General features: G+C 36.2%; 1 long non-coding RNA gene across 1 annotated transcript; it reads left to right on the top strand.

Moving 5' to 3' along the window:
- Positions 1–10,946: 10,946 nt before the first annotated feature.
- LOC127104647 (uncharacterized) lies at positions 10,947–24,509 on the top strand. Its single transcript, XR_007794850.1, has 2 exons — positions 10,947–11,386; positions 24,176–24,509. It is a non-coding gene; the product is annotated as an uncharacterized LOC127104647 (long non-coding RNA).

Below are 24,509 nucleotides of genomic sequence, written 5' to 3'. Positions count from 1 at the left end.
TGCTCCTCAGAGTTCGAGGCCAGATCGATAATCCCAATGCCAGATCCATGGTTTCTTTCCTTGAAGCAGAACCTCGGTACCGTATCGGTGTTTGCTTCCCCTGTTGAGCCCTCTCTCGCAGGTTATGGTTGCCAGAACCACTATCGCTTTCCCCAACAGCAGGTTTTCAGTGCCGTTCTCTCCCTAGTCAGAATCTCGGTATTTCGTCATTGCTAGAACACCGTGTGGCGAGTCATTTCCCCACAGAATTCTTTGCGCTGTGCATCTCCAGCAGCCTTGCCAGGGTTCAGAAGATGGTGATCATTTCCCCAGCAGATCCCCTTGCCTCAGCTTGGCATTCTACCCAGCATTTCATATCCCTGCATGTAGAATCATATTGCATTGCATCCTCCCAAATCGCGTAGCATTTCCATTTTCATGGAGCATTACGCCATTGAAAAATTCAAACATATGCATGTAAGCATAAAACATTCTCGGTATCCCAAGTGATAAGCCAGAAGTTGTTTCCAGTACTCAGACTGAAGATTGTTCATGACTTACCTTTGTTATCCCCAGCAAGTGTCATTGGCCCATGCACCGCCTCTATTATCGTTCCCCATTTCTGCCGATGCTAACAGGCATGAAGTTTCCGGTATTCAGACCGAAGTGGCGTTCAGGCCAGTTTTCCGATATTCAGACCGAAGTGGCGTTCAGGCCAGTTTTCCGATGTTCAGATCGAAGAAGTTTCCGACGTTCAGGTCGATGCAACTTGCAGCGTTCAGGCCACTTTTCCGATGTTCAGATCGAAGAAGTTTCCGACATTCAGGTCGATGCAACTTGTGGCATTCAGGCCAGTTTTCCGATGTTCAGATCGAAGAAGCAAAGGTTTGTTCATGAGTTGTCATGCTCGCTAGGCGAAGCCCACGTGTTTTGAAAAAAAACGGAAAACAAAAAAAAACGAAAAAAAAACACGAAAAAAAAAATTAAATAAATAAATAAAAGAAAAAATCTTGGACTAGGACCTCTCTCATTTGAGCCCACAGGTCCACAAAAATCAGGTTATAAATTCAGAGTTTCAGTGAAACAAAAGGCAATTTTATTCCTATTACCCTGTCTGGGAAAAAGATAGTGAGAGAAGAACCCTGGGGAAAAAGATAATGAGAGAAGAGCTAACAGAGTTCAGAGAAACCTCCAGGCAACTCTGAAAGGTTCATTCTGACTCACACACTTTCAGCTCAAGCAAACCCTCACATTGGTTTGCAAATCCAACCGTGCCATTTGATTTCAATCGATCTCTCCAATCAGGTTTGCCCTTATTCCCATTACCTTTGTGCTTTGAAGTTGAATACTCTTAATGTTTGAGGTATGATGGATGAATTTCATTAGGTTTTTGCCCACGGGTTCATAATTATGTATGAATGTATAAATAATGCCTTGAATGCTTAATCGTTTAATTTCTGAAGTGCATGCCACACGGTTTGAGGTTTCTGAAACCATACTGTTATCCATGAAAAAATGCTTATCGTGTTTCACTAACCCTTTTGTTGAGTTTTTGTGAAGGCTCACATGACTTTTGCAGGGATAACTCGTTGGATATTCCACTTTGCTTGTGGGATACCATTTGGGAGATTTATTCTGATTGCCTTGTTGGCATATTTACTTTATACATGTTTGTTTTGTATGTGTTCGTATCCCCGCAGGTAGCGCGGTTCCTTCGTCAAGGACTGCCTTTTTGCATGAGCATCCCAAACCCTAACCCTTCATTGATTTTTCTTCTCCTAAACACACGTTTACTCCTTCTACTACAGGTGAGTAAGTCTCCAAAGGTCGAGCATCCGGTAGATTGCGTAGTAACGTCGTTCGTCCAAAACCCAATCCATAACCCCGTAGTTAGCCGAACTACGGCTTGCTCTGATTCTCATTCCAGATGAGATACGTAGGCATAAGACGCGATGTCTTAGCGAGCACTATTGCCTTTAACCCCTAGGTAGCCGAGCTACGAAGACTCTGATTCTCATATTCAGATGAGATACGTATGCAGTGGATGCGACATCCGCGTGAGTCATTTTCATTTAACCCCTTTTTTTTAGTAAACAGCACAAGATAAACACACACCCTTTAGACAAGAACTACAAAAGTGGATCCCGTAGAGTACTACGGATGCGTAGGGGTGCTAATACCTTCCCTTCGCATAACCGACTCCCGAACCCAAGATTTGGTTGCGAGACCTTGTCTTTTCCTTTCCTCTTTTCAGGTTTACTTCGAGCGTTTCCTTTCCCTCATTTGGGATAAATAACGCACGGTGGCGACTCTTTTGTCATTTTCTTTCGCCGGTTGTTTTTTCGCACACTGTATTTTTCAGGTTGCGACACTATTAAGGAAGATTCACTATGTTATATTTCTAAGGGTAAGTTTGTTAGGTGTTTAACCCTGTTAAGAAATTATGTTTAAAAAGTTGTTAGAGGTTTTAGGTTTCAGTTAGTGAAATTTACTGTTAGTTAGTTTTGAATGAATGTTTTGTGGAGGTTAGAGTTTGGAATTCAGTTACCTGTTAGTGATTTTGTTAAGACTGTTAAGATTAATTCAGTTATGTTTAGTTAGTTGATATGAGAAATTCAGTTAGGAGGTTAATTTGGTTATGTTAGTGTTAAGCACTATTAAGTTAGGTTGTTAGTTTGAGTTAGTTAGCTTTTAAATTGGAAGCAAAACAATTAGATTTGAATTGGAAACAAATTGGTAGAATTGGGATGCAGTTAGTGTTAGAATTTGTCAATTTCTCTGTCAAAACAGTTAGGTGCAATGAGGTTAGTGAGCTCAATTAGTTGAACTAGTTGTGTTAGCAAAAATGTGAATTATAGTTAGGTGCTTTGAATTTCAGTTAGTGAAGGAGATGCTAGTTCAATGTAAAACCAATTAGCATCATTTAGTCAAAGAAGCAATTTGAAAGTCTCAAAATCGTTGGAGTTAGTTATTGGTTACAATTTGTTATCACTGTTAACTTGAACTTAGATGAGTTAGTTAATTGACAGCAGGAACCATGATGTCTTGCTGTTATGAACATGGTGTTGCAATGAGTTATGCTTATAGCTAGAGTTATATGTTAGCAAAACTACTAATGGAATTGGTTGTCAGGAACTTTTGAACAAGGAGGATGGTAAGTGAAAAGTTACATGTGCTTGTGAGAAAAAAAGTTAGTTGCTAGAAATTGAATTGGTGAATCATTTGTAATTGGTGTAGAATTGTTAACTTAGTTAGCCATGCTATTGCTGAACTACTAGGAGTTAGTATTAAATTTGTTTGGAATTAAACGTTATTATTGTGAAATGATATGTCTGAAAGTGAACTAGATTGCCACTCAAATATTGATATGTTATGCTTCTTGAAATCACATGGATGGCCTGCCAAACTGCCATGAACTCTATCATGTACTTATGTGCTTATGACCTTAAATGGTTGTTTTTTCTTGCATGTGAATGGATATGTAGATGCTTTTGTGGCATGTTGGTTAGTTTGAATTGGTTTCGTTCCGGTTTGAATGTATGTGTATGCATTAAATTAGTTGTGGGATTTGAAATTGAAGGTAATAAGTGGATTGTATGATGATTGTGTGTATGTATTTGTTGCAGGACTTGTGCACATGGGAAGGCTTGGCAATGCATTTTGGATTATGGATAAGCTTAGCATTCCATGGCCCATCGAGATGGGAGTGTTGTACAACACCAAGAATTGTGAAAAAGGGGGGATGATTTATAGTTGACTTTGGTCAAATGTTTGACCAAAAGGTCAATATTTGACCAAAAGTCAACAATTGACCAAAAGCAACTCTAGAAAAAATGTAGTTTTATGTAAACTTGATATTTTGACTTTGTGTAATGAACTTGAATATTTTTGGAATTAAAAAAAACCTTAAAATAAATGTAGCTTGTATTTTGTCTTTTCAACTAGAAATTTCCATCCAAAACCCAATCTTTGAAAATTTAAAAATGGTTTGAACTTGAATGCTTGAATGAATTTTGAATGAAAATGAAGCTTGATCTTATATGAATGTCATGTCTTGAACCAAACAATACTCACTAGCAATCACTAAGCAAGGCTTTATATGAACATGATCACCAAAAGTCAAACTTAACAATGACCCTCAAAATCAACCATTCCATGATGCAAACCAAACATAACCAAAGGTCATACCAAGTATTAGGGTTTCAAGAGATGAATAACCCAAGTCAATGTAATGAAATCTCAAATTTTGATCCCCAATATGCCATGGAAGTAAACCTTAACCCATGAGACTTGCTAGTCTAACCAACAAGAATCTAATCATACAACCTTTGAATCAATGATATTTGTTTAAAAAATGAAATGAAATAAATGACCTAAGTACCAAGGAGAATGCATATGAATCAAATACATAAGCCAGATAGAAAGTGAAAAGGGTAGTACAAATTTTGGGGTATGACGTATGTCGTGCCGCGAAAAATACCTGAGTGCATCACACGCTCGAAGATACAATAGAGTCGCCACCTAATTTTATTTATTTCAGACAAAAAGTGAAAATATCAATAAAACCCAAGGGAAGAGAAATGGGTAAGGAAGTTACTTATGCAAAGGGAATGTATTAGCATCCCTCACATATGTTGTACTTAACAAGAACCATTTTGATTGTTCTTTGCTCGAATGGGTGTTATATCTAAAGGCTACTTACAAATGAGGAAAAATAAGTTTTAAATTAGTGTGCTCGCCAAGGATTCGAACCCTCGTGCCTACATATCCTCATATTGCAATAAGGAAATCAGAGCTCCGTATTTCATGGAATCAAGGATAGGAAATGAAAAGGTGTGTGAATGAATGATGAAAGATTCGTGAAATGGTGTTTAAACCAAAAACTAAAATATAAGTGGTATTTAAACCAAAGGGGAAATAAAAGTTGTGTTTAAACCAAAGACTAAACGTGGTGTTTAAATCAAAGGAGTATAAGAGTGATGTTTAAACCAAAGAAGGAGTAAGAGTTATGTTTAAGCCAAGAAAGTAAGTGGTGTTTAAACCAAAGAGTGACGTTTACACCAAAGAAGGAATACAAGTGGTGTTTAAACCAAGAAAAGAAGTTGCGTTTAAACCAAAGAGTGATAAAAGTGGTGTTTAAACCGAACAGAAAAGAAAGTGGTGTTTAAACAAAAGAGAAAACGAAAGTGGTGTTTAAACCAAGGAAGTGGTGCTTAAATCAAAGATAAAATGAAAGTGGTGTTTAAACCAAGGGGGGGTGATCTACCTCAAGAGTGGTGTTTCAACCTTAAGAGTGGTGTTTAAACCTCAAGTGTGGTGTTTAAATCAAAGAGCAAATAAGGATGGTGTTTAAACCAAACAGTGTGGTGTAGAGATGATTTTTGTTGATGTTGGTTTTTGAAGATTTTTTATGAAGACTTGGAAATTATTTGATTTGAATTGCCCTAAAGTCAATGAGTAGAGGTGAATATTTTGAACAACTGGGTCATTCGTCCCGTATTCAAAGATATTCATAATGAGGATAGGAATTCTCCCTCATATCCCCTCTCTACTACTTAAGGCTTGTGGCGTACAATCCTCATCACAACTATCAAGTGTTGACAGGAGAATTCTTTATTGAGCTTGATGATGAAGTGTCTTCAGCCTTGAGGTTACTATGTCTTCAAACTCTTGACGATGAAGTGTTGTCTATGGGGAGAGAAGACTTGACAATTATTCGACTTAAATTACACTAAAGTCTATGAGTAGAGGTGAATACTTTGAACAAATGGGTCATTCGTCCCGTATCCAAAGATATTCAGAATGAAGATAGGAATGCTTCCTCTCATCCCTTCTCCACTACTTAAGGCTTGTGGCGTGCAATCCTCATCATATTTGGCAAGTGTTGAAGATGATTCTTTTGATGTGATTGATGTTCCCAGTCTTTACAGTCTTGTATGAGAAACTTAAATTGACTTGAGGTCCAGGTGCAAGTATAGAGATCTAATCCTATAAAGTGATCAAGAAACTTTTGATCATTTGACTGGACAAGGGCTCAAGTAAAAGTGAAGTGATTAATTGATCAAAATTGACTTTGATCAATCAATCCATCAGGATGTTATCAAGACATCAAGCACATGAATTTTATGAGGGACTGAAATCATGAATAAATAAAAGATGTTATCATGCATATTAATCTCTAAAATTAAAGTGAATAAAGTGCTAATCTAAGTTTAATAGTAACATGTTTATTATTTTCCACAAGATGAGAATTAATCTAAAACTAATCCTACCCAAATTCTAATTAAAGCCAAAAGGTCTATTTGGATTGATGGAAAGGGATGAAATGAAATGGAATAGAGTGGAGTTATATTCCATTGTTTGGTTTTACAAGAAATGAATGGAATGGAATGGAGTGTGATGGAACCAATTCCATCCAATACCACTTTTTTAACCCATTTTTCATTCCACCCAAATTGGAGTGTATCCAATAAAATGGAATCAATTAATAACACAATTACAATTTTGTCCTAAAAAATTTCAATTTTATTAACCGTACATATTCTTCATTCTTCATTTCACGTGACATTTTTCTATTCATTCACGGTAACTCTTCTCCTTTCCAGACGTGCTTCTTCTTCTACCCTAAAAAGGTATGTCATATTTCTTCTTATTTTGTCACCTATTTATATATATGTTCTATTGATTTATTTTCATGTTCATGAGTATTTCAATTTTTAGAAATTAGGTATGGTACTCTTGTATGCTTCTTGTTGCTTTTTTCTATTGTTGCGTGTCTTTTTCTACCATTATTGTTCATGTGTTGCTTTTCTTCATGATTTATAATGCTATTTAGTACCTTTTAAAATTGGACTTGCAGGGCTATATAACACCTGCTACAAAAATTGGATTTGCAAACAAAATTATATCTGCAGTGCTATAAAAATTGAATTTGTAGTGCTATAACATTTTCGTAGCATACAGTAACATACCTGTAATAAAAATTGGATTCTTAGTGCTATAAAAAATAGGATTTGTGTTGTATAGAAAATAATTATTAGTAATATAAATTGTTGATTTTCTATAAACATTCTTAATAATATAAATTATTGATTTGCAGTGCTAATAATATTATGTAACAATAAGAAAAGAATTATCAGTAATATAAATTATTGATTTGCTATAAAGATTCTTATTTGATTTGGGTTTGTATTTGATTTGTTATAAAAATTCTTAATTGATTTGTTCTGATTTTAATATGATGTGTTTGATTTGTTATAAATATTTTTATTTGATTTATTTAATTATGGATTTATAATTAAAATGAATTTTATTGTTGAATTTGTTATAGATGACTAACGAAGACATAAGAATCAAATATATCAAATTGGTTCAAATGATGATTCTTCAAGTATCTATTATTATTGTTCTAATATGTTCGCTAAAAAACACGCGTAGAAAAACTCAAATACCTTATAGAATCATAGAGAAAAGAGAGAAAGTTATCAATGATTTGATGAAACATATTATATGAAGTGAACGATGTTATGATATCATTCGTATGGGTCCCAAAGCTTTCTTAAACTTGTGCACCATATTACAAGACCAAGGTGGACTTACACATACACGAAGAGCGTTTGTCGAGGAACAAGTAGCAAAATTTCTTCACATAGTTGGACATAATGTCAGAAACCGTGTGATTTCCTTCTTTTTTAGACGCTTTGGTGAAACTGTTAGTCGTCATTTTCATAGAGTGCTAGATGCTTTGATAGAGGTGGAAGGAAATTTTTTAAAACAACCTGATGGAACACAAGTGCCTCCACAGATACTTAACAGTCATGGATTCTATCAATATTTTAAGGTAAACAAAAACTCTGTATTATACAAATTTTAATTAGTTTTGTTATACACTTTTAGTGTATAAATTGAATGTCGGGATTGTATTGGAGCAATTGACTGCATACATGTGCGTGTTAAAGTTCCAATAGAACTTGCACCTAGATACCGTGGTAAAAAAGATTATCCCACACAAAATATATTTGTTGCATGCTCATTTGACTTGAAATTTACATATGTCTTGGTTGGATGGGAAGGAACGAAATCCGCCTTAAGAATAGTTAAGAGTTCATTGACACGTGCATACCTTCTGAAAGTTCCACAAGGTAATAAAAAATACTAAAAAATATTTGTATAAGTATTTAGATTAGACAAATTAATAAACTAATATTTTTTTAAGAAAATATTATCTGGGTGATGCAGGATTTCCTTTAAAAGCATGTCTCATCACACCGTATAAGGGAGAACGATACCACTTACAAGAATACTCTAGAAATCCACCTTGAAACCCTCGTGAGTTATTCAACCATCGACATTCCTCACTACGAATGACGATTGAATGTGCATTTGGAGTGTTGAAGAAAAGATTTCCAATTTTACAAACTGCAACAGAGCCTACATTTGGTATTAAAACTCAAAATAAAATCATTATTGCTTGTTGCATTTTACACAATTATTGGATGGGTGAAAATCCCAATCAAACTCTAATAGATGAGGTGCAAGATGAGCTTGAAAATGAAAGAGGTTTTCAAGAGGGTCATCAAGATCAAAGAGAAGAAAATGATGATATGGTTAGTGGAGAGCCAATTAAAGATAATGTTGTCGGTTCTATGTGGCTAGATTATTAAAATTATTCTTAATGAATTATTACTCTTATGAACGATGTTTTGAAGAATCTTATTTGAATTGAATTTTGTATTTGTAATTTGTGGGTGGAATTTTTTATTTGTAATCTGCTGATTGAATTTTAGTGTTTTGAACTTTTACATTTGAATTTTCACATAAAATGTTATATTTTTCATTGTGTTTTTTAGTAATAGACATGGAAGCAAATTTAAAGAGGCCAAGAAAACTCAAAAGTCTAGAAACATGCAATTGGACAATTGCTATGGATGAAGTTTTGATTGATGCATATTTGCATCAACAAACATTGGAAAATAAAAATGGTAATAGTATGACAACAAGTGCTATGGATAGTATTCTTAAAGAATTGAAGATTCACTTTCCGGAAAGACCAATTTCCAAAGAAAAGATAAAATATCACATGAAACACATGAAAACAAAATTCAATTCTTGTTACGACCTTTTCTAGAATGGCCTGAGTAGGTTTGGATGGGATTCAACAACAAGTATGTGGATTGCTGAAGATGAAGTTTGGAACAAGCTAATTGAGGTATTATTTACTATAATTATTTTACCAAATTATTTTTATTTGATTTCATTTAGTGATTCCTTGTTTCGTTTATTATGGTGTAGGCAAAACCCGAAGCTGTTGAATGGAAAAACAAGCCAATATTATTTTATGATAAGTTGGCCAAACTTTTTGGAAAAGATCGAGCAACTAGAGAGCATGAAGATACAACTCTGTTGAAATGAGAGAAAAAAAGGCTGCAAATGTTGAAAAAAGTTATGGCACAACCATCGAAGAAATAGACCACCTAGTTGAAACCAATGAAGCTATTTTGAAGGGATTCGATGATGATGAACATCATTCCAACAATTCTCCTACAAGACCTTCTATTACCAATTCTCAAGATGCATCATCATCTAGGACTAAGAAGCGATTAAAGAAGGTTATTGAAGATGATACAAGCATGATCAAAATTTCCAAAACTTTCAAAAAAATGGTTGATGTGTTTGAAATGAATACAATGGAGTTGGTCAAACAGAGTAAGAATGCTAATGGTGGAGATATTTGGGCTGAATTGGTTGAGATTGACGTTGAAAAAAGTTTTTTGCCTCTTGTATACATGTACCTTGTTAAGAATGTTGATGCATTGAAAGCTTTTAATGGAATTCCGATCGATAAGCGCGAGGAAATGTTACATCTCATTGTTCTAGACTATCCTTTTTGTTAATGGTAACATATTTATTTATCACTTTTATGTATTATTTTTTTAATCTTTAACAAATGAAATTTAACATAATTTATTTTATGTATTTTTACAGGTTATGTGGAATACTTAAAGAAGAGAGTCATTATCTATAATGGACTCATATTTGTCTTTTGTTCTAGCAAGACTTGATATCATTATCTTCAATAAACCTATATTTATCTTTTAACTTTAGCAAGACTTGATTTTGTTTATTAAGTATGGTGTGAAAAACTTATGCACATGTTAAGTATTTTGTTTATTAAGTTTATATATTTCAAATTTATGATAATATATTTTATTTTATTTTTGAAATGTTAAGTTGATATTTTTATGATTATATGTATTATTTTATTGTGTGAATGTTGGATCTATCAATATTGCAGTGGAATGAATTTTTTTAAATCATTATATGTATTATTTTAAGTGTTAAGTGTTTAAGGGTATAAATAGAATAAAAAATTATAATGCCTTTCCGCTCCGTCCAATTTCCAAACAGTGGAATGTAATATTAGTTCCGCTCCATTGTAAAATATCCAAACAGTGGAATGAAGTTTATGTTCTGTTTCGTTCCACTCCGCTCCATTCCATTCTGTTCTATTCCGCTCCGCTCTGTTAGTTTTAAATTATCCAAACATAGCCTAAGTGTATGATTATTCTCTAAGGACTTTACAATTAAGACCATGAACCATTGGATTAAAATTAATTGAATCTAATTACAAAAACATGAAATTTTCTAAGTAACCATATCAACAAAAATGTAAAAAGGTATTAAATGCTTATTGCCTAAAATGTAAAAAAAAACTAATGGATTAACAAAAAAAAAGATTAAAACAAAAGAGAGAGAAAAAAAATAATTATACCAGGGGTGTGCGTTGCTCAGTAGATATGGATTGTAAGGACAATAGTGTTGGGCCTGACTGAAGAGGCCCAAAGTCACTTGGATTATTGTTTTAGTTCAGGGGGTGTGAAAAAGGGGAATGGTTATTGGATAGAAAAGTATGAGCCTAATTGTTGGACAAGCCCACATTGAGGATCCAATAAAGGGGGAGAGGATCAGAAGGATCATTTCATGTTCAAACTCCCTCATGCCTGTCTCATACAATCCAACCAGAGACACAACCTCATCGCGCTAGAAATCTCCTCTGGCGGCGGCGGAGGTCCAAATGACCTCCCATATACACCGACATGATCGTCTCCACTCCCTCTTCCTTAATATCAAACTGATTTTTCTTAATTCCTAATATAGAGCCTAAATCGAACCCAACACCATATGAACCCTAAAATGGAAAATCAGAGATTAAAAGGCATGAAGGAGGAGTCAAAGCCTATAGTGTTAGGGATTTGATTCCTCGAGTCTCAAGTTACATCATGGTAATGCAATCAATTCATTCTGGCAAAGAAATCGAAGCACTCATCGACGAGGCGGATAATTGCCCCAGAGTCGTAGGAGTTGACGAAGAATGAATATGAAGAATGGAAGAAGCTCAATGCTACAGGTAATATTTGAATTTAATTCTTCTTTGCTCAAATTTTTCCTTCCTCTCATTCTCTTATTTAGCCTCTAGGTTTTGTGTTGATTATGTAAGACATATAGAATTGAATTTAGTTGTTATTGTTGTGTCTATGTGATTGTTAAGAGAGATGAATGATGGAGATTGAGAGAGAGTGAGGTGATGCAGAGTGAGAGGAATTAAGAGATTCAAATATTTCTGTGAGAAGTTCAGATTAAATGTGATTATGTAATGATTGTTCCCCTTCAATGATTAATGATGATTAAATTTATAGGGCTTTGAGAATGTAACTGAAATGGGTAGCTCAAGAAATCACAGTTAGAAGTTAGGGCAATGTTTAATCTGTTAGATTTCACAATGTAAGTTAGTTGGATGTTACCAAACTCTGTTAGTTAACTCTATTAAGATCAGTTTAGTTAGTTATGATGTTAGAGTGGTTCACTTAGTGTTAGAATGAGTTAAGTGATGAAATGTTAGTTAGTGTAAGTTAAAAGTCAGTTGGAGTTATGTTAGGCAAAATTTTAGATCAACCTGAGTTAGTTGTTAGTTATGTGAATTAGTTATAACTATGGATTCTGTTAGGAAATGTTACAGTTGAAACTAGTTAGAAACTCAACTGAACTTGTTTGTTATTGTGAGAGAATTCTTTACCTTGAATTAATTTTTAATGATAGCAAATTGTGTGATCATCATCCAAATGTTGGTTGTGCATTGCATTACATGATACATGTGTGTTTATTATGTTTTTCATCCCACTATATTGTTGCATTACTGTACATATAAACCTACATTGATATTTCCCTTTAAATATCAATTAAAATGCATTTTATGTCAGTAAGCATCGATACATAAAGCCTCTGCATCGATACATGCAGCATGAAATAAATCACAAAACCCTTCTGTTCAGTATGCATCGATGCATACGAGCCATGCATCAATACATGGAAGACAAAATACTCTATGCATCGATACACACGATCCCTGCATCGATACATGACAAATTGAAATAGCCTGTGTATCAATACATACGCACCAGGCATCGATACATACTAGTGTAATAAGCACTTGCATCGATACACACGACTTTTGCATCGATACATGAATAATAAATTTCACCAAAATTTACATTACTTACAGTATGCATCGATGCACACTATCATGTATCAATACATAAAGCTGTTTTGTGGTATAACAGTAACTGTTTTTGCAGCATATAAAAGACAGGTTACAACAGCAGTGCAAAAACACGAATTCATTGAGGGAAAACAATTGAACACAGATCAAAAAGCAGTGTTGGAGCAATTGTTTGTGAGCAATTAGAAACCTGAAAGAGACTTCATCTTCTTCATCTTCTCAATCACTTTTCTTCAAGAACATTTACACATAACCATTCTTGTTCTTTGGATTAAAGAAGCATCGAGATAACGTTCAGTGGTACGATCAAGGATCTAGCTGTGGTTTGCAGTGGAACGATCAAGGATCTAGCTGAGTCGAAGATTGAAGGGGGTTTCTAGGAAAAACCTACTGGTTTGTCCTTCAAGAACTGGAGTGTTCTTGAGGGTTTGGGAGTCCCATTTGCAGAACATATTCAGCCGCAGCGTTGCGTTTGGAGATCGAGGGATTTCGCAAGCAGGTCGTGGAACCGGTGAATTGTTTGCAACTTTGTGCAGGAAAATCTTGATCGTGCTCAGATCAAGTGAAGGTTTATACAAGAAGAGGTTCTTAGAGTTTAGAATTCTGTCTTTGTATCAAAACCTTGTATCAACGGATTCGGCAATAATTGATAATCAAAGTTCTCAATTTCATTTGAAATTGAGAGGGAGACGTACCCACACGCGAGGACGACGTGGGGAACTTCCTTACTAAATCTCTGCGTATCGTATTCTTACCTTACTCCTCTTTACGTTTTTCAAACTGTTTTCGCAATATCAGTTAGTGTGTGGTGATTGCTTCTTGTTCAAGACAGCAGTGGCAAGAAAACTTTAATCAAACTCCATTGCTGTTCATTAACGATCACACACACACCAACTGTTTGATAAAACGGTTAGCTAGATTTTATTCATTGGAAATAGAATTTAAGGATAAGCGCATTCAATTTGTTAGAATTCTGGTGTGAATTGTTTCTGTCATTCTCATTAAAATCCAGCAATTAAACTTGTGTGTCCGGCTTTCTAGTAGCGGTTCAGAATAGACGGAAGTCGATTCGGGACTGATTTTTTCGCCATTTTTGAAAACTCTGATAAAACGTTAAATCCGTTAATTTTAAAGAGGTGATCTATTCACCCCCCCTCTCGATCACTAGCCACACTGTCTAACAAGTGGTATCAGAGCGCCGGTTCGCTAGTGCTCTGTGGCTGCCTGTAACAGTATGGATTCTGAACCAAAGGGGGCGTATAATAGAGCGCCTATTTTCAACGGTGAAAATTATGGCTACTGGAAAGACTGCATGCGAGTTCATATAAATTCTGTGGATAGGTTAGTATGGGCTGCCATTGAAAACGGTCCGTTTCAAATCACTATGACAAATGCGGCTGGCGCCATAGTACCTAAACCAGAAGATGATTGGAATGAGAAAGATGAGAAAAAGTGGTCGTGTGATTGGAGAGCTCGAAACATGTTAATTTCAGCACTTGGTGTTGATGAGTATTATCGAGTATCCCATTGCACGACAACTAAAGAAATGTGGGACGCTTTAGAAGTTGCCCACGAGGGTACTACTGAAGTAAAACAGTCCCGCATTAACACACTCAATCAAGAGTTTGAGCTCTTTCGCATGAAACAAGGAGAATCCATCTCCGACATGCAAAAGAGATTCACCCATCTAACTAACCGATTGAATGCTCTTGGAAAACCTATTTCCAATGAAATTGCTACTAATAAAATTCTCAGGTGTCTTAGCAGGGAGTGGCAACCTAAAGTTACAGCAATCAAGGAAGCCAACGATCTTACAAGACTTACAATTACAACTCTATTTGGAAAGCTGGAAGAACATCAGCAAGCTTTGGAAAGTCTTGAAAAATATGAGAATAAAAGTAAGAAGGAAAAGGAGAAGAAAAGAGACAAAGAGGGAGAGAAGAAGCCAATAGCTCTTGTGGCCTCTAGCTCTAAGTCCTCACGAAAAGAGCAAAGCGACAATGATTCAAGTAGTGACAAAGACTCGGATGATGAAGAAATGGGACTGTTTGTAAGGAGATACAATAGATTCATTCGAAAGAATGGAGTCAAGCATTCCGACAAAAATCTCATGAGGTTTCGAAAACAATCTACAAATTCGAAACAAGAAGAAAACAAGAAGAGTAGAGGAAGAGGATCCTGTTTTAATTGTGGTAAATCCGGACACTATAAAACGGACTGCCCTATGAAATATAAGGATCAAAGAAAAGATTCGCCAAAAGGGTACAGCAAACAAAGAAGAGCATATATTGCATGGGAAAGTGATAGTGATTCATCAAGCACACAAAGCTCAAGTGATGATGATGAAGCTGCAAATCTGTGCCTTATGGCTCACACAAAAAATCTGTCCTACCACAAGAAGAAAAACAATGACACAAAGGTAAAACAAGCGTATTACAAAAATTTCTCCTCTATGTCTTTTTCGGAACTAAAAATAGCTTTTGAAAAACTGCATAACGAAGCTGTAGATGCTTTTAAAAGACTATCTTCCGACAAACATATTTTCTCTTTTTTGGAAGGTAAAGTAAACAAAGCTGAAATTGACTTAGAAGCATTGAAAACTAGTATTGCAGAAAATTCAAAAACTATGGACATTGACGGATGTAGTAGAGTTAGGTATTGTGACGCTTGTTATGTTTGGCAAAAAGAGGTAAACACTCTTAAGGTCAAATTAGAGAAAGCGCTACAACCTAAAATTACTTATGCCGTTGACCCCAAGTTGTTTAAGAAGTCATTGAATCCTCCATATGCAAAATACTCTTTTATTCTAAAGGATTCAATGAACAAGAAACAACAAACACATCATCATGGTTTATGTCATTATTGTTGTCGTGCTGGCCATACCATTGAGAAATGCAAATTTAGGAGATTTCTAGTCCCTAAAGGTATTTATCAATGGAAGCCAAAAGGCAACCATGTTAACACTTACCCTCTTGGACCTAATGAAAATTGGGGACCAACTTCTCTCTTTTGATGTTGTAGGATGAGTGCCTTGCCTCCGTAGATAGAAGGTGGTTTCTTGACAGCGGCTGCTCAAGGCACATGACCGGTGACATATCGCTTTTTATAGACTTCAAGGCGAAGAAAAAGGGATATGTTACTTATGGAGACAACAACAAAGGAGCTATACTCGGCAAAGGTAGTGTAGGTAATCCCTCCACCACTACTATTTCAAATGTCCATTTAGTTGAGGGACTTAAACACAATTTGTTAAGCATAAGTCAACTATGCGACATGGGCTATAAAGTTTCGTTTACAAAAACTTGCTGCATAATTGAACATGCTGAACAAAACATTGTGTTTAAGGGTGTAAGAGTAAACAATATCTATATGCTTGACTTGTTTGATGTACCGTTAACAAATACTAAATGTCTAGTCACCTTGAATGATGATTCTTGGCTTTGGCATAGACGTTTAGCTCATGTTAACTTCGATTTGCTAAACAAGGTTGTATCTAAGGATCTAGTAGTCGGTCTACCAAAAATAAAATTTTCAAAAGACCACCTATGTGACGCGTGCCAAATGGGAAAGCAAACAAGGGTGTCTTTTAAATCTAAAAATGTAATTTCAACTTCACGACCCCTTGAGCTTCTCCATATGGACCTCTTTGGACCTTCTAGGACAAAGAGCCTAGGTGGAAATTACTATGGCTTTGTAATAGTTGATGACTACTCTAGATTCACTTGGACTATATTCCTTCATAGCAAAGATGAAACTTTTTCTGCTTTTAAAAATTTTGCAAATCTGTCCCAAAACAAAATGAATTCCAAAATAGTTACAATTTGTAGCGATCATGGTGGTGAGTTTCAAAATTATCACTTTGAGAAGTTTTGTGACAAGTATGGCATTGAGCATAACTTTTCAGCCCCTCGCACTCCACAACAAAATGGCGTTGTGGAGCGTAAAAATCGTGTTTTAGAGGAGTTGGCAAGAACAATGCTTAATGAGGGTGGATTACCAAAATACTTTTGGGCTGATGCTGTTAGCACAGCCTGTTATGTTCTAAACAGAATCTTAATTCGCCCTATTTTGAACAAAACTCCTTATGAACTTTTGAAAGGAAGAAAACCAAACTTGTCACATTTTCACGTATTCGGTTGTAAATGTTTTGTTTTGAATAACGGTAAGGAAAACATTGGGAAGTTTGATGCAAAAGCGGATGAAGGTATTTTTCTTGGTTACTCAATGTCAAGTAAAGCATATAGAGTGTATAATAAGCGTTTACTTACTGTTGAAGAGTCGGTTCATGTTTCTTTTGATGAGTCTTATCCAAAAAATGTCGGAAAAGGTATTTCTTTTGATGACGCAGGTGTATCTACAGAAGACATACTCAAGGAAGCTGTTGAGGAAACTGATCAGTCCAAAACAGCTGCCCATGAGAAGGAGGAAGATACAAGTCATGAAGAAATTGAGGAAGAAAAGACAGCTGAAGTGAATGATCTTCCAACAGCTTGGAGATCCTCAAAAGACCATCCCATCGACAACATTTTGGGAGACATTTCAAAGGGAGTAATGACCCGGTCTAAGATAAGTAACTTTTGTTCTCACTTCGCGTTTGTTTCACAAGTAGAACCTAAAAATGCCAAAGAGGCCTTGATTGATGAATTTTGGCTAATGGCCATGCAAGAAGAGCTTAATCAATTTAAAAGAAATGACGTTTGGGAACTTGTCCCTCGTCCGCGAGATCATCATATCATAGGCACTAAGTGGGTTTTTAGAAACAAGCTTGATGAAAACGGAGTGATTACTAGGAACAAGGCACGCTTAGTAGCACAAGGATATAACCAAGAGGAGGGCATAGACTATGAGGAAACTTATGCTCCAGTTGCTCGCCTCGAAGCTATATGTCTTTTGCTTGCCTATGCGTGTTCTAAGGATTTTAAGCTTTACCAAATGGACGTAAAGAGTGCCTTTCTTAATGGTGTCATAAATGAAGAAGTATATGTTTCACAACCTCCCGGTTTTGAAAATGCTGAAAATCCAGATCATGTTTACAAATTAAAACGAGCTTTGTATGGTCTTAAACAAGCCCCTCGGGTTTGGTATGAAAGGCTTAGCAAATTCCTAATTGATCATGGATATTCAAGAGGTAAAGTGGACAATACACTCTTTATTAAACACAAAGGGAAGCATATTCTTTTAGTTCAAGTTTATGTCGACGATATCATATTTGGTTCAACTAACATACACTTGGTCGAAGAATTTTCTAAGGTTATGCAGGGTGAATTTGAGATGAGTCTAATGGGGGAGCTGAACTACTTCCTAGGACTGCAAATAAAGCAACTTGATGAGGGTACAGCAGTATGTCAAACAAAATACTGCAGAGAACTACTCAAGCGCTTTGGAATGAATGACTCAAAATCGATTGACACCCCAATGCCTACCAACGGAAATCTGGACAAGGATGAGCATGGTAAGTGTGTAGATGTCAAAAGGTTCAGAGGTATGATTGGATCTCTCTTGTATCTTTCTGCTTCTAGACCTGACATCATGTTTAGTGTTTGTATGTGTGCACGCTATCAATCAAATCCTAAGGAATCGCACCTTAAAGCGGTAAAGCGCATATTTAGATACCTTCACGGAACACCTAAATATGGGCTTTGGTATTCCAAAGGAAGTGATTGTAGCTTAGTAGGGTACTCCGATTCTGATTTTGCTGGCTGCAAATCAGATAGGAAGAGCACAAGTGGTACATGTCACCTGTTTTCAAACTCCTTGGTCAGTTGGCATAGCAAAAAGCAAGTTTCTGTGGCTTTGTCAACTGCAGAGGCAGAATACGTTGCAGCCGGTAGTTGTTGCGCTCAGATTTTATGGCTGAAGCAGCAACTACAAGACTTCAACATTCAACTCAAACGTATTCCTATCAAATGTGACAACACTAGTGCAATAAACCTTACTAAAAACCCGGTTTTACACTCACGCACTAAACACATAGAGATTAGACATCATTTCCTTCGTGACCATGTTGAAAAAGAAGACGTTGTCTTTGAGCACGTCGATTCCAAAAATCAGCTCGCTGATATTTTCACTAAACCATTGGCAACGGAACCTTTCTTCAACATTCGTCGCGAATTGGGAATCTTAGATCTTTCTCAATTGATGTCATAAGCATGTTATCTCTTAATTATATTATGCCTCACCATGGTTAATAAGAGTTGTTTTAGATGTCAATTATCCATCACACGAGTTCTCCAACAGAGGTAATATCAATCCTTTCTACAATTTTCTTATTGCTAAGTGATTGTGTATGTTACATCAAATGTTCTTACTCTAGTTGATACAAAATTTGACTGCATATACTCCTGTCCATATTGTGTGCACACTAACAATTTGACTTCTGAATCTCTGTTGAGCATAATCATCATAACAGTGCATAATGCATATTCATACTCCATTAAAATTCATAAAAAAAACTGGTTCAGCATCAGTATGCATCGACACAAACGAAGCATGCATCGATCCATATATTCTAAAATTCAATTTTTTCAAAAACTGCTTCAGGATGTATCGATGCATCCATCGCATGTATCGATACACAGGGCAATTGTAAACACTTGGCATCGACGCATCCATCGCATGTATCGATACACATGACAATTTTGAATACTTGGCATCGACGCATGACTATCTGCATCGATACATACTGATGCTATCTGAATTAAATGCATTTCTTTCTCTCTCATGCATCGACACATCAGCCAATCATATCACTTCCTATCTCATTACTTCATCTCATCTGCCCTCAAAAACCCTAAAACCAGTGGCTAACCCTAATCCTCCTCATCTTCACTCTCTCTCACAAACTTGGTAAAACCCTAAATCTCACATCACCATGCCTCCACGCACTATTCCAGCCAGAGCCAAAGGAAAAGGAAAGGGAAAGGAAGCAGCCGGTACTTCTCAGCAACCACCAGATGTTCCTTCAAATGCCTTAGACATTCTTCATCCTGCCATTGCTGCTGAATTTGAGGAATCCTTCAAGGCCAGGTTGGTAATGAAACCTCATATCTTTGATAAAACAGATGTCGTTCATCTGCACCTAAATGAAGTAGTTGAACTCTTACATGCACAAAGACTTGGGTCCTTTCTATCTACAAAAGATGAGTATCATGAGGATTTCATCCGGGCCTTTTATGCTGGTTTACAAACTGGTAGAGGCTATATGTTCCGGTGTTCTATCGGAGTCAGAACATATACCTTTGAAGCCTCTGATTGGGAAACGGTATTTCAAATGCCGTCTCCGTCGATGGTTTTCAAGTGCTGGCATGACCTGCATTTTGATCCTGAATTTGACATACAGGACTTTACAACTTCTATCCTAAAGATTGATAGACCGTTGAGTGAGGACGAACACGTCATGTCAGGTATGATTAAGCAAACTCCGCGTATTCTTCACTGGATTATCACACATATTCTGCGTCCAACAAACAGCGGACACTCTCGGTTGGATAGGCCTAGCATACATCTTCTCTACATTCTGCAAAATAAGGTTCTCCTAAATTGGGCGAACTACGTTGTAAAACGTCTATTCTTTGTGCGAGATAGCTCCAAGAATGTGGCTTTAGGTTATGCCTCTCAGATAATGAAAATTCTTAAGTTTTGGAAAGTTGCAATACCTATTGTGCCTCTCCTATCTCCATCTGCAGCTCAAGAGTTTGACTCTGCCACTCTATCGCATATGGGATATCGGTGGGACAAGGACCGCAAATGCTTCTATTTCTTCGAAAGAAAATCCAAAACCAGAATTTACAATTTTGACGTGCCTTCGGAACGCATCCATCTTGCTGAAGATCAGCCTGATGAAGAGATGCAGGATGCGGCTGAAACAGATGCACCACAAGCTGAAGCCAATACTGGCTGGGGTGAGTGGGTGCCACGAAGGTGGTCTCCTACCAACTACGTACCTGAACCTACAGCCCCTCCATTCTCCGGTGGTACTTCAGCCCCAACACCAAATGCGGACATTGCTCATATGCTTCAACAGATGGAAATTGTCAACAAAGAACGCCATGAAGAAGCACGGTACTGGCATGTTCAACAATCTGAATGGCACAACGAGCATCGGGACTGGCATGATGAGCATACACGGATGTATCACAATCAACACGCTTGGCACCAAGACTTAGTTAAATGGCATCAAGTTTTCTACAACGAAATGTCCGGCTTTATGGATGACTGCCGTGAAAATCCTGGGATTATGGACAGTTTTAGAAGCATTGAAGTTCAGAACCGATTTAGGCAATACTCCTTCATGGGCCAAAATCCGGACACAATGCCTCCTCCTCCGCCTCCGCCAAGCTACCGAGATCCTGACAGACATGATGAGGAGTCCTGTGGTGGCAACAATCCAAATTAACCCACCTGCATTTCATCTCATTTCATCTCATATTGCTCCAGTTTTTCTTTTGTTAAACACTATGGTTTAGCTTATGCAACTCTTAAACTCGTTCGTATCTTTAAAACGCTTTTCCAATTCTGTTTATCTCTATTGTTATTGCCCTTATTCTTCATTCTTTGTGAATGATTCTTTACTTTGATGCTTCATTCTTTGTGATTGATAGCCTGTTATCCATTGTTTGCCATGTCTTGCTACACTATGCTACCTTGATAAATTTGTCTCTTCCTCTTTTTGATGTTGACAAAGGGGGAGAAACTGCAGATATGCACAAACTCAGGGGGAGTATCACACATCTTGCCAAGAATTTGCCATCATCAAAAAGGGGGAGTTTGTGAGAGAATTATTTACCTTGAATTAATTTTTAATGATAGCAAATTGTGTGATCATCATCCAAATGTTGGTTGTGCATTGCATTACATGATACATGTGTATTTATTATGTTTTTCATCCCACTATATTGTTGCATTACTGTACATATAAACCTACATTGATATTTCCCTTTAAATATCAATTAAAATGCATTTTATGTCAGTAAGCATCGATACATAAAGCCTCTGCATCGATACATGCAGCATGAAATAAATCACAAAACCCTTCTGTTCAGTATGCATCGATGCATACGAGCCATGCATCAATACATGAAAGATAAAATACTCTATGCATCGATACACACGATCCCTGCATCGATACATGACAAATTGAAATAGCCTGTGTATCAATACATACGCACCAGGCATCGATACATACTAGTGTAATAAGCACTTGCATCGATACACACGACTTTTGCATCGATACATGAATAATAAATTTCACCAAAATTTACATTACTTACAGTATGCATCGATGCACACTATCATGTATCAATACATAAAGCTGTTTTGTGGTATAACAGTAACTGTTTTTGCAGCATATAAAAGACAGGTTACAACAGCAGTGCAAAAACACGAATTCATTGAGGGAAAACAATTGAACACAGATCAAAAAGCAGTGTTGGAGCAATTGTTTGTGAGCAATTAGAAACCTGAAAGAGACTTCATCTTCTTCATCTTCTCAATCACTTTTCTTCAAGAACATTTACACATAACCATTCTTGTTCTTTGGATTAAAGAAGCATCGAGATAACGTTCAGTGGTACGATCAAGGATCTAGCTGTGGTTTGCAGTGGAACGATCAAGGATCTAGCTGAGTCGAAGATTGAAGGGGGTTTCTAGGAAAAACCTACTGGTTTGTCCTTCAAGAACTGGAGTGTTCTTGAGGGTTTGGGAGTCCCATTTGCAGAACATATTCAGCCGCAGCGTTGCGTTTGGAGATCGAGGGATTTCGCAAGCAGGTCGTGGAACCGGTGAATTGTTTGCAACTTTGTGCAGGAAAATCTTGATCGTGCTCAGATCAAGTGAAGGTTTATACAAGAAGAGGTTCTTAGAGTTTAGAATTCTGTCTTTGTATCAAAACCTTGTATCAACGGATTCGGCAATAATTGATAATCAAAGTTCTCAATTTCATTTGAAATTGAGAGGGAGACGTACCCACACGCGAGGACGAAGTGGGGAACTTCCTTACCAAATCTCTGCGTATCGTATTCTTACCTTACTCCTCTTTACGTTTTTCAAACTGTTTTCGCAATATCAGTTAGTGTGTGGTGATTGCTTCTTGTTCAAGACAGCAGTGGCAAGAAAACTTTAATCAAACTCCATTGTTGTTCATTAACGATCACACACACACCAACTGTTTGATAAAACGGTTAGCTAGATTTTATTCATTGGAAATAGAATTTAAGGATAAGCGCATTCAATTTGTTAGAATTCTGGTGTGAATTGTTTCTGTCATTCTCATTAAAATCCAGCAATTAAACTTGTGTGTCCGGCTTTCTAGTAGCGGTTCAGAATAGACGGAAGTCGATTCGGGACTGATTTTTCCGCCATTTTTGAAAACTCTGATAAAACGTTAAATCCGTTAATTTTAAAGAGGTGATCTATTCACCCCCCCTCTCGATCACTAGCCACACCGTTTAACAGTTATCCCTATTGTGCCATGAAGTATAAATTCATATGAATTATAGGGATGTTGAATTGTTGTTATGCTATAGTAATTGAATAATGATAATGGCTAGTATTGAAACATGAGGCAATGTGATTTGATTAAATATCATGCACTAAAATGTTAATAGGAATTGTCAGGATTAACTGTTAGTTAGTTAGGTTAGAGGCTAAATTAGTAAATGTTATGTGCTATTGCTAAACCTAATGTTGATTTAAATGAAGAAAGTTAGTGACCTAAATGCATTAGAACTTGTCATTATAAACCATTGATGTTGAATTGTTAGTGGTTGTGAATATGGATAGGGTTAGTTAAATGTTATTTGAGCTATATTGAATGTTATTACCATGAAAATGGCTTGGAACTGTTTTTGTGGTCTGATGTTAGATTTGAAAATTAAAATTACTTGAGTGAAAGAATGTTTCTTGTTAAAATCACTAGGTAAAAGTATACTAATGAACTGAAATCACTTGTTGAATTAAGGTAAAACTAGTTTGAAATTAGCAAATGAGTTTGATGTGAAAAAAAGCATTAGGTTAACTTGAATCCTTGCTACTGTTGTACTGCTAAAGGTTACAATTAGTTAAAGAGATGCAATTAGTGGAAAAGAAACTATTAGGAGATTGAGATTGGATGAATTTATACTTGTTATAACTCATTTCTTTTTAGATTCAGTTAGCATAAGTTCTATTTGTAGGTTAGAAAAAAAGAGTTAATTAATTGTTAGTGTTAATGAAATGGAATCGTTATCAAATTTTGGTCTGAACTGAATGATATTGGTAAAAAAAGCAGTTAGTTGATTGAAGTCCAATTGTTATGGCACTGAACTAAAAATGAAATGGTATTTTGTATATGCATGAGTGTTGTTATGAGATTTCCATGATTGAGTTAGTGTGAATGCAATAACTATTTTATTAGTAGTAATTTAAAACCCATTTTAGGAAATGGATGTCAGTGAATACTTGTAGACTTCTTGGTTTCTGATTGGACTGTCATAGCTTGAATGGTGTTAATGGTAATGGTTTATAGGTGTTGCATTGGTATGTAGTTGTTTATCAAGCTTCATGTTAGCATAGCTAAAAATTGATTGTAGTGTATTATTGTGGAAATACGATGAACCTTGTTGTGTGGATCATGTGTTCTGACTTACATTTGTGTGTGTGTAGGGTTGATATGCATGAAATGAAGTGACCTTTGCATGACATGTAGATTTGGCAAGGCATGGATCAAGAGGCTTTCATGAAGATACATTGATGACTTGAAGATCTATGAAGGATTTTGGACAAAAGGGGGTGGCTACAGAGAATAATGAGAATTAGGGTTCAAGATAGGTAGTTGACTTTGGTCAACTGTTTGACCAAAAAGTCAACAGTTGACCAAAAGTTAACCTAGGTCAAAATTAGGGTTTTCTTTGTGTAATTTTGTATGGACTTGAAATGGATGGTTGAAATGTAAACTTGATGATTTGTAATAAGAAATAGCCTTTGAAAAGAATTGTAA

The sequence above is a fragment of the Lathyrus oleraceus genome, chromosome 7 (genome assembly GCF_024323335.1).
Source record: "Lathyrus oleraceus cultivar Zhongwan6 chromosome 7, CAAS_Psat_ZW6_1.0, whole genome shotgun sequence".
In the NCBI taxonomy this organism is placed as follows: Eukaryota; Viridiplantae; Streptophyta; class Magnoliopsida; order Fabales; family Fabaceae; genus Lathyrus; species Lathyrus oleraceus.
This window is presented reverse-complemented; position numbering and strand designations above follow the sequence as displayed.